This window comes from Ursus maritimus, unplaced genomic scaffold (genome assembly GCF_017311325.1).
Source record: "Ursus maritimus isolate PB19 unplaced genomic scaffold, ASM1731132v1 scaffold_11, whole genome shotgun sequence".
In the NCBI taxonomy this organism is placed as follows: domain Eukaryota; kingdom Metazoa; phylum Chordata; class Mammalia; order Carnivora; family Ursidae; genus Ursus; species Ursus maritimus.
Window position 1 is genome coordinate 56,532,337 of NW_024423453.1, and position 12,033 is coordinate 56,544,369.

Below are 12,033 nucleotides of genomic sequence, written 5' to 3' on the forward strand. Positions count from 1 at the left end.
CTCTCTCTCTCTCTCTCTCTCTCTCTCTCTCTCTCTCTCTCGATGCTCCTGCTACACTCGAGCAGAGATACCCAATTCCCCGCCTTCCGTTCCAGCCCAAGTCCTCTGGAGTCTGTCCCCGTTTCAGGTCTGCACGCAGAGCTTGGCTCACCGGGAGCTTTTGCAGTTGAATGAATGAACGCAACCCAGCGCGGACCGTAGGCACGGCCTTTGGAGGCTCCGCGAGAAACCCCCACCCCTGGAGGAGGGGCGCCGGCCCAGAACTCACTCATGACTCGGATGGCGGAAGGCTTTCTCGCTGCGCTCGTGGCGGTGAGGAACCGTGCGTAATTCATGTCTCTGATACCCAAGCACCGTCTTCGGTAGTTGAAAACTAGAAAAACCGAATAGTCGCGTCCAGTAGTGCCTCCGAACTCCGGAATCGCCACCTCGGTTGTACCCCCGCCGCTGAAAACTCCCCGGCTAGAGGCTGCGCTCAGCGTCTGGGTCCCGAACGAGCCCGGGGCGGGTGGCAGACCTGCCCAGTGCCCCGCAGACACACGGTCGCTCCCACTCCCGGCCCCTGCCCCGCGCGCTCCGGCCGCCGCAGGGGCCTGGGCAGGTCCCGCCTCGCCCCCTCCCGCCCCGCCCCGCAGCCTATGGCCGCCCGCGGCGCGCGCCTCCCAGCCCGGGGTTAGCGCCCTTGGCGCGGGGCGAGCGGGGTGACGGCCGGCCGCGGAGCACTTGCAGTCCTGGGCCAGTGCCTGAGTCCATTCAAAGCGAGCCTGACTCTTGACCTCGCAGTTGGGAGTTGCTGCAAGAGACCGGGTTGGCCGGTCCGCCCGCCTGGGACCTTGCCAAGGGGCTAGTTGAGGGGCAGTGAACTGGGGGAGGGCCTCCGGAAGTCCCCGCGATCCTAATCCCTGAGTGCCATCTGGTGGCTGCTTTGGTCCATTGCAGCGGGTTTCCTAAACTGCTTCTGGTCTTGTACGCACAATTCCGAGAGGCTGGATTACCTGGCCTCCTCTGGCGAAGCGGCTGGTGCGTTTCATCCCCTCAGACACTGTTGTGTTTCATACTGACCTTTGGTAATATAGCTATAGGCACTATCCCAGGTAGTCCCCCAGGCGACCCAGATGATTTGCAATGTCAGTTTCTCCAAGATCTGAGCGTTTTAGAGTGAGGGTGGAGTGTTGAAACAAATTTTGGAATAATCACTCTGAGGGTCTCCTCAATTTTTACTGTCTTCCCTCCCCTTGGCTTTTCTGACCATTCATTATGGACTTCGGTTAGACCTAGGACTTAGATTCACCTCTTTGGGTCTAGCATCCAGCCCTCTTTTCTTACAGAATAATTCTCGCCATCTTCCACCTTCCACTTGCACCTCCCTCCACCCCCAGCTTTCTCTGTGATTTCACCTCCCTGAGTCACCAAAATGGAATGCACAGATTTCCGTGTGAGCACTTAATGATAGAAGATTTTGATATAGTCCCCCCTTTTTTTAATCCTAGGTAGATATAAAAGTCATTTATTTTTAAACAAATTCCAAACTGGCTTCGTTCATTCAGTAAACATTTATTGAATACTTCCTGAATGAGTATTGACTTACTGTCAAAGGGCTCTCTTCTAGACAGAAATAGATTAGTCCAGGAGACACTTCTACCCTTATTCAGGTCCTGGCAACAAAAGGATGAGATAACCCAGTGAAATCTTCATGCCAGCAGCTGGATACCAGAGGGAATTTCATTAGTAAAGCTGCTAGAAACCCAAGAGGCAGTGGGGTTCTGGATTCAGAGACTTCAAGTGGTTTAAATCCCAACTGATGATTTACCAGCTGGATGTCTTTGGACAAGTTACTTTTTTGCGCATGAGTTTTCTCGCAGAGCTGTTGGCAGGATTAAATGAGAGAATCTACATTAAGCACATGAGCACAGCAGCCCGAACATTGTAAAAGCTCTCAATAAATGTTAGATCTTATTATGAGCAGTTGCAATGTTTTTATATAAATACTCAGCCTCCAAAAGTTTTTGGCTGGAGAAACTACTTGGCAACTCTTAAGGCAAGTTGTGTCCTTGGTAAATTCATGAATGCAGTAAGGATCTTTTTGAGATTGTCTATTTTAAAAAGGGTTGCCCCTGAGTGTGTCTAGAAATTGGCTTGAGAAGCTCTAAATACATCTAAATAAGGTATAGACCAGGGCTGACTATGAACGGTAGCTAGAAATATTGGTGTTATTGGAGACTGCAGGTTCTTTTTGGCTCTAATAAGTGTGGTTCCCTCAGATACTTAACAGAAACCTAAACTTCCCTTTGGTAGTAAGAAGGGATGAAAGCAGTTTGGAGTTTTGGGCCTAGAAAACACTCAAGACGAGCTTTTGCAACCACATTCATGCACAGTTCTGTGATTCTTATGATTCTTATAGTATCTATCATACAGACATTAAAAATAGTGCAGAACTAGCCCCTCTCCCGTTCCCCCCCCACCAATCAGTAGAATACAATTCCAGGAACGCAAACTAAAGAGATTTAAGGCCCATCAAGTCATAAGATGCAGGTTCTCAACCTTAAATACTTTGCTGAATTTTCTTTTGGGCCTGCGCTGGCGTTGAATAGGTGAGGTGGCTGAGGGTGCTAATCAGTTATAAGTGGGTGAGGATGGAGGCCAGGTACAGGGGCAGAAAACTGGCCCTTGAGGGAGGGCTAAACGAAATACACGGGACCTTAGGGTTATGGTCAGAAAACACAAGGCAGAAAATGGTCACTGTGATGGGAAAGGGACAGGCAAGAGTTAAGTGAGAGAGAGCTTACCTGACAATCAGAAACTGAAAATTGATTGCCAGAGAAATCAAACAGACCACACTTGGAAATTGTCAGGAGCGACAGCAGAAGGAATTCTCCCGCAGGAGTAAGGTGAATGGGCAAGGTTCACAGCTCAGGGTTGCCTTTTTAAAGGCTTGGCGTAGGACTGCCTGCAGATGGAATCAAAGGGGACAGTTCTTCTGGATTTAGTCATTCTTTAAACATTTAAAAATATAACTGAGACAAGTCTGGAGGAGCAAGTGTTTGTTGGTTGAGGGGTTAATAATTTCATATTATTCAACAGCCTCAGCAGAGCTCCAAGCTGCTAAGGAAAGCAGAGAGAAGGTATTTCCAACGGACACAAGTTCCCCCTTGGCTTAGAAGTATAAGCTTCCTATTATGCTCTTGGTCCTGCTCATAGTCTAAAATCAAACAGGGTCACACATAGGCTAATTGTCATCTTTTACTACTTTCATGTAAAGGTTTGAGGTTGTTATTGGAAGACTTTTTCCTCACTTGACAGATTTATCGAAGAGCCTTTTCCATAACCTGTGAGGGAATCAAGTTTCAAAACACCAAATCTGTTCAAAGAAATGTTGCTGACATTTCTAATTTGAATACTTTGGGTCTAGACTTTTGAGACAATTTTGGGTTGTAAGTGGAGATGGAAAATGGGTGTATTTGGGGGGCTGGTGTGGGAAAGTATATTGTTATTTATTGTTGTGTGATAAGTTATCCCCAAACTTACCAGCTCTATTATTCTTCTGGGGTTCCCTTAACAAAATACCACAGATTGAGTGGCTTAAACAACAGAACGTTATTTTCTCACAGTTCCGGAGGCTGGAAGTCCAAGGTCAAGATGTCAGCAGGGTGGGTTTCTCTTGGGGCCCCTCTCCTTTTTTTTTTTTTTTTTTAAGATTTTATTTATTTATATGACAGAGAGACAGCCAGTGAGAGAGGGAACACAGCAGGGGAGTGGGAGAGGAAGAAGCAGGCTCCCAGCGGAGGGAGCCTGATGTGGGACTCGATCCCGGAACGCCGGGATCACTCCCTGAGCCAAAGGCAGACGCTTAACGACTGCGCTACCCAGGCGCCCCTTGGGGCCCCTCTCCTTAGCTTGCAGATGGCTGCCTTCTCCCTGTGTCCTCACAGGGCCTTTTCTTTGTGTATGCCCATCCCTGGTGTTTCTTCCTCTTCTTTTAAGGACACTAGTCATATTGGGTTAGGGCCCCATCCTAATAGTTTCATATAACCTTAATTACCTCTTTATAGGCTCTGTCTCCAAATATAGTCACTTGAGGGGTTAGGGCTTCAACAGATGAATATAGGGTGGGGACACAGTTCAGTCCATGACAGTTAAAACATCAAACACTTATCTCATAATTTCCACGGGTCAGGATTTCAGTAGCCACTTCGCGGTCAGTTCTGGGCTGGGTTGTCTCAGGAAGTGGAGGTCAAGATAATGGTTAGGACTGCAGTCATCTGAAAGCTTGTCTGGAATTAGATGATCTGCTTCCAAAGTGGTTCATTCACATGGTGTGTTAGTTTCCTGGGGCTGTAACAAAGTACCCCACACTGGGTGGCTTAGAGCAACAGAAAGGTACCATCTCTGTTCTGGGCGCTAGAAGTGAAGGATCAAGGTGTTGGCAGAGGCCTGGGAGGGAGAATGCACACCATGCCTCTCTCCTAGCTTTGGGTGGTTTGCGGGCAGTCTTCGATGCTCCGTGGCTTGTCCTTGCATTGTCCTGATCTCTGTCTTCACTTCCACATGGCATTCTCCCGGGGTGCATGCCTCTTCCCTTTTTCATAAGGACATCAGTCATACTGGATTGGGGCTCATCTTGATGACTTTATTGTAACTTGATTCCCTCTGCAAGAACTCTATTTTAGATAAGGTCCTATTTTTAGGTACTGCGGTACCTAAGTTAAGACTCCAGCTTATCTTTTGGGGGGGACACAATTTAACCCATAACACATGACTCTTGGCTGAAGACCTCTTGCTGGTTATCAGTGTCGCGTTTGGCGAGCAAACCCAGAGACGGCGAATGAAAAGATGACTGCAAACACCTTAGTAGGAGAAAGGAGAGGCCTGGGGACCAGAAGCTCTAGTGGCGAAAGGCCCTGAGCCAGCTTTGTCTCCACTTTTATTAGGGTCTTAGCAACATTATCATGCGCAAGCGCAAAGCAAGGAGGAGGGCGTAACCGTAATGGTCAGGATAATATATGGGGCGGCGTGAGAGAAGGCCGAGGAGGCAAGGAGTCCGTGACGTACGTGACCACCACAGGTGCCTGTTTTTCTTCAAGATTTAAACATTTACTCTCTAGATGAGACCCTTGAGCCGCGGTAAGAATTTGGCTGTCTTCAGCCAAGAAGCTTCAAAGGAGGCCCAGTGTTGTAGGCACTCCTCCTTTGCTTTTCAATTAGTCTCCTCCAGGGAGGCACCTACGAATCAGATTTTGTCTATCCAGGCACTGTGAATTCCCACGTAGCGGTAGAACTCAGTTGCTTTCCACATGTACCTGTCCCCAGAGCTGCTTGAATGTCTTCGTGACAGGGACAGCTGGCTTCCCTCAGGCTGAGTGACCCAAGAGAGAAAGGAAGAGGCTTCAGTGCCTTCCATGACCTAGTCTGGGAAATCACGCCGTCACTTTTGCCATATTCTGTTTATTAGAAGTGATTCTTTGAGTCCACCCACTCTCAAGGGGAGGGGAATCATGGTCTACTTTTTGAAGGAGGGAATGTCATGAAGTTGGAATTTTGTAAAAAAATATTTTATTTTTAAGTAATCTCTACATGGGGCTCAAACTTACAACACCAAGACCAAGAGTCACAGGCTGTACTGACTGAGCCAGCCAGGTGCCCCATGGACATTTTTTAAAACTACTGTAGATGGGATGCGGGGTTGGGTCAAATTAGACAAAAATTTAAGGTAGTGGAATAAAATTAAGGCAGGGATCAAGTCAGAGAGATCATGCCTGTCATAAATACTAGAGTCAGCCACTGAACACTCAAAGAAGGAGGAACGGAGTAGTGCGCTAAGACAGGCATCAGAGAAACTAAAGAGATTATTACATATAAAGAGAGAATTTTTTTGAGGAAGAAAGTCGTACCTGCAAAACTGCCTTTTTGATTTCAGATACTGTATTTTTCATCTTTATAATTTCCATTTGGCCCTTTATAAAGTTCTTATTTTTCTGTTGAGATCTACTATATTGTTCATCATTGTAAACATGTTTTCCTGGAACATTCTAAGGCCAAGGAGAACACTAATAGTTGGTTTAGCATTGTTATACTTGTTGCTCTCAAATCCTTGTCTGCTAACTGAAACATCCGGGTCATCTCAGAGTTAATTTCCTTTGTCTTTTTTCCTGAGATGAATTCACATTCCTCTGGTCCTTAATATATTGAATATTTTTGAATTCACCTTGGCATTATGCTGTAAAGACTCTGAACTCTGTTAAATTCCTCTAAAAGTATGGAGGTTTTTCTTTCAGCAGGCAATTAACTTAGTTCAAATCAAAGTAGAATTTCTATCTCTTGGGCAGCGGTTCAAATCTCAGTTCAGCTCTTTAATCTTTAACTGGGCTGTTTTGAGTTTTTTCTGCGCATGCACGTGCGGTGCATAGTTCAAGGATCAGTTAGGGGCTTAGGGCAGGGAATACACAGACTTCTACGCAGGATTTAGGATGCCCTCTCAGGCTCTGTCTTTCCTGGGATTTTGCCCTTCACTTTTGAGTGCCCGTGCTTGCCCTGAAATCTATCCTTTTGTTCTTTAGACCAGAGACTTCGGTTTTTCCCCTGGAGCTAACTGCCGCATGGGGTGTTGATTTTGACCAGTTCTTACACTGGAAGTTGTAAAAATAGGAATCTCTTCTTTCACGTATCACTCTCAAGACTCCAGGTTTTCTTTTTTTCCCTCTTTCCCTCCCTCCCTCCCTCCCTTCTTGCATTTTGTGTAGAACTTACGTTTGTTATCTTCAGGAGGATTGGGTCCAGTAGGAGCATACTTATTTATATTCAAAGTAGAAACCTATGGCTGCAGGCTTTTTAAAAGGAGGGGGATATAAAACAGTGCAGTGTGTGATTTCAGCCTTGGAATCAGACTGCTTGGTTTCAAATCTCAGCTTTACCACTTACATTCTGTGTGTTCTTGCATAAATTACTTAACCTCTTTATTTCTAAATCACCTAGCTTGTAAAATAGCATTAAAATGTTATCCAGGGGCACCTGGGTGGCTCAGTTGGTTAAGCGACCGACTCTTGATCCCAGGTCAAGTCTTGATCTCAGGGCTGTGAGTTCAAGCCCTATGTTCAGCTCCATGCTGGGTGTGGAGCCTACTTAAAAAAAAAAAAGTTACCCCTCTCAGAGGATTTTTTTTTTTAAAGATTTTATTTATTTATTTGAGAGAGAGAGAGAGTGTGTGAGAGAGCACAAGCAGGAGGGGTGGCAGAAGCAGAGGGGGAAGCAGGCTTCCCACTGAGTAGGGAGCCTGACCTGGGGTTCGGGGTTCAATCTCAGGACCCTGGGATCATGACCTGAAGGCAGACACTTAACCATCTGAGCCACCCAGGCGCCCCCTCTGAGAGGATTATTATGAGTGTTAAATGCATATAATTTGCTTTGCAGTATCTGACATATAAGTGCCTAATAATTATCAGCTGTTTTCATTCTTATTATCAGCAATATTAAATTAGAAATATTAATGATAATCAGCAATATTAATGATAGAGGCAACTCAGAATATTCTGAGAAATCTTACTTAGAAAGGATTTTTAAAAATTTATTTATTTTTTAAAGATTTATTTATGTGTCAGAGAGAGAATGCACAAGCAAGTGTGCACAAGCAGGGGGAGCTGCAGGCAGAGGGAGAAGCAGGCTCCCCACTGAGCAAGGAGCCCATGCGGGACTCGATCTCAGGACCTTAGGATCATGACCTGAGTTGAAGGCAGATGCTTAACTTAGAAAGCATTCCTAGAAAGGATTTACCTTAAGGATTCTCAGTAGCCTAAGGGGACTAAATCTATTATATTAAAAAGAATTACTAGACGTTTACTAAGTGCAAACTTGGGCTGAGTTTACTAAGACAACACAAAGTTCCTATTATTGATGAGCAAGTACATAAATGGGTAGTATATTCAGCAGGTCCTATAAGTCAACAAATAATAATAGAACAATGTAAAAACTACAAAGTATCTGAGCAAAGTACTTATATAAAGCACACAGATGGCAATGATTAATTCAAAAGGAGAGACTTTTCCCTCATTCAACATATTTACCACAGAATCTGTCCATGATCTGAGAGAGGTTAGTTTTAGACAATCAAGTTTATAGGTGAGTATTCTGGGCTTAAAATCTGTAGTAAAGAAGGGTATATAATATTATCTCACCTTCCCAACTATTAGAACTATAATATGAACATAAACTCAGAGAACAAATAGAAATATTTGGACAGTTGACTTTTTTTTCCAAAAAGAAGTACGCAGGTGGCAGCTGAAGCAAGATTCAAAATAGGCAGCAAGGTATTAATCTTTGTGGCGAGTTGAAGCCCCCAGAGGAAGGGCTGATCTGAAAAATATTTGTTTGGCATTTTCTATATCCAGTGCCCTGGGAAGGGCGGAGAAGAACGGCACACAGTGCTGTGATAGTGTATAATGGTGCAGTGATGTAGTCTCAGGGATGAAGGGAGACAGTCTTCTGAGGACGTGACGTTTCCACTGAGATCTAAAGGTTGAGTAGAGGGATGTCTGGGTGGGGCAGTCAGTTAAGTGTCTGACTCTTGGTTTTGTTTCAGGTCTGATCTCAGGGTTGTAAGATCGAGTCCCAGGTTGGGCTCTGCACTCAATGTGGAGTCTGCTTGAGTTTCTCCCTCCCTCTCCCTCTGCTCCTACCCTTTCCTGCTCTCTCTCTCAAATAAATCTTACCAAAAAAAAAAAAAAACAAAAAACAAAAACACCAGGCTGAGTAGAAGTGGGCAAATGTAGAGTAGATGAAAGAGAGAGCACTCCCAGCAGCAGAAACAGAATGTGCAGTGGTTTCCTAGATCAGGAAACATGATATATTCAAGGAAGTGAAAGGAGGCTAGAAATTGAAGAGTTGAGTGGGAAGAGACACAGCTAGGGAGACAGGTCAAATCACACTGGTTTTTGTAGGCTGTAGTCAAGATTTTAGTTCTTATCCCAACAGTAAGGGAAAATGGCTGAGTTGGGTGGATAAATACCACAGCAAAGTGACTCGAACGAATTTTTTGGTTCCCCAGGGCATATAAAAGTGATGCTTACACTATGCTGTAGTTTATGAAGTGTGTGATGGCATTACATATTTAATTCTATATTATATGTAATATAACGTGTTATATAATTATATAATATAAATTATATAACATAGCATATATATCATTATATATTATATATAATAATATATAACATAATATTATACAATAACGTATTACATTGTATAATTATATATTTGTATATATTTATAATTATATATTGTATAATTACATAATTATATGCATAATTATATATATATATAACAATGTACATCCTTTAATTAAAAAAATACTTTATTGTTAAAAAATTCTAACCATCATCCGAGCTTTCAGTGAGTCCTAATCTTTTTTGCTGGTGGAGGGTCTTGCCTTGATATGGACAGTGGCTAAGTGACAGGATCGTGGTTGCTGAAGGTTGGAGTGACTCTGGCAACTTCTTAAAATAAGACAACAGTGAAGTTTGCTGCATTGATTGACTCTTTCTTTTGTGAGGATTTCTCTGTAACATGTGATACTGTTGGATAGCATTTTACCCACAGTAGAACTTTCAGAATTGGAGTCAATCCACTCAAACCCTGATGCTACTTTATCAACTAAGTTTGTATCGTATCCTCAATCCTTTGTTGTTATTTCAACAGGCTTCACAGCATCTTCACCAGGAGTAGATTCCATCTCAAGAAACCACTTTCTTTGCTTGTCCATGAGTGACTTCTCATCCATTAGCTTTATCACGAGATTGCAACAATTCAGCCTCCATTTCTTTTTTTCAAGTTTTTATCTTAATTCCAGTTAGTTAACATGCAGTGTTATATTAGTTCCAGGAGTACAATATAGTAATTCACAATTCTATACGTCACCCAGTGCTTGTCACGACGAGTGCCCCCCTTCATTTCCATCACCTATTTCCCCCATCCCCCCACCCACTTCCCCTCTGGGAACTATCAGTTCTCTATAATTAAAAAAAAAAAAAGTCAGTTTCTTGCTTTGTCTCTCTCTCTCTTATTTTTTCCTCTTTGCTTGTTTGTTTTGTTTCTTAAATTCCACAAATGAATGAAATCATATGGTATTTGTCTTTCTCTGATTTCTTTCTTTTTTTTTAAAAAAGATTTTATTTTTATTTAGTTGACAGAGCATGAGAGAGTACAAACAGAAGAAGTGGCAGAAGGAGAGGGAGAAGCAGGCTCCCCACTGAGCAGGGAGCCTGATGTTGTGCTCAATCCCAGGACACTGGGATCATGACCTGAGCTGAAGGCAGACGATTAACCGACTGAGCCGCCCAGGTGCCAAGTGACTGATTTATTTCAATTAGCATTTTACTCTCTAGCTCTATCAGGGTCACTGTAAGCGGCAAGATTTCATTCTTTTTTATGGCCAAATAGTATTCCATTGGATATACACACCACATCTTCTTTGTCCATTCATCGGTAGATGGACACTTGGGCTGCTTTCATATCTTGGCTATTGTAAATAATGCTGTATAAACATAAGGGTGCATGTATCCCTTTGAATTAGTGTTCTTGTATTCTTTGGACAAATACCCAAGTAGTACAATTGCTGGAGCATAAGGTAGTTCTATTTTTAACTTTTTAGGAACCTCCATACTATTTTCCAAGTGGCTGCACCAGTTTGCATTCCCACCAACAGTGTATGAGCGTTCCTTTTCCTCACACCCCCCTCCCCCCACCAACCCCTGTTGTTTCTCATGTTGTTGATTTTACAGTCTCCACTTCTAACTCTAGTTCTTTTGCTATTTCCACCACATCTGCAGTTATTTCCCCCACTGAAGTCTTGAATCCCTCAAAGTCATCCATGAAGGTTCGAATCCACTTTTTCCAAACTGCTGTTAATGTTAATATTTTGACCTCTTCTCATGAGCTATGAGTGTACATCTAGAATGGTGAATCCTTTCCAGATGGTTTCAGTTGACTCCCTTAGATCCATCAGAGGAATCACTATCGGTGGCAGCTGTAGCCTTGGAAAATGTATTTCTTAAATAGTAAGACTGGAAGTCAAAATGACTCCTTGATCTATGGTCTGCAGAGTGGATGTTGTGTTCACAGGCATGCAAACAACATGATTCTCATTGTCCATCTCCATCAGGGCTCTTGGGTGACCAGGTGCACTGTCAATGAGCTGTTATATTCTGAAGGAAATCTTTTTTTCTAAGCAGTCAGTCTCAACAGTGAGTTTAAAATATTCAGTAAACCATGTCCTAAACAGATGTGCTGTCGTCCAGGCCCTGTTATTACGTTTATATAGCTTAGACAGAGTGGCTTTAACGTAATTCTTAAAGGCTGTAGGATTTTTGAGTGATAAATGAGCATTGGCTTCAACTTAAAGTCACCAGCTGCATTAGCCCCTAACAGGGGAGTCAGCCTGTCCTTTGAAGCTTTGAAGCCAGGCATTGACTTCTCTCCAGTTATGAAAGTCCTAGATGGCATCTTTTCCCAATAGAAGGCTGTTCCATCTACATGGGAAGTCTGTTGCTTAGTGTAGCCACCCTCGTGAAGTATCGACTAGATCTGCTGGAGAACCTGCTGCAGCTTCTACGGCAGCACTTGCTGCTTCACCTTGCACTTTGCTATTATGGAAACAGCTTCTTTTCTCAAACCTCATGAACCAACCTCTGCCAGCTTCCAGCTTTTCTTTTGCAGCCTCTTCACCTCTCTCAGCATTCACAGAATTGAAGAGCAGTGTGTCTCCCTCTGGATTGGGCTTTGGCTTCAGGGAATACTGTGGCTGGTTCGATCTTGTATCCAGACCACTCAAACTTTCTCCACTTCAGCAATAAGGCTGTTTTGATTTCTTATTTGTGTGCTCACTGGAGTAACACTTTTGATTTTCTTCAAGAACTTTTTCTTTGCATTCAAAACTCTGCTAACCGTTTGACAAAAGAGGCCTAGCTTTCCGGCTATCTCAGCTTTTAACAGGCCTTCCTCACTAAGCTTAATCATTTTTAGCTTTTGATTTAAAGTGGAGACATGTGA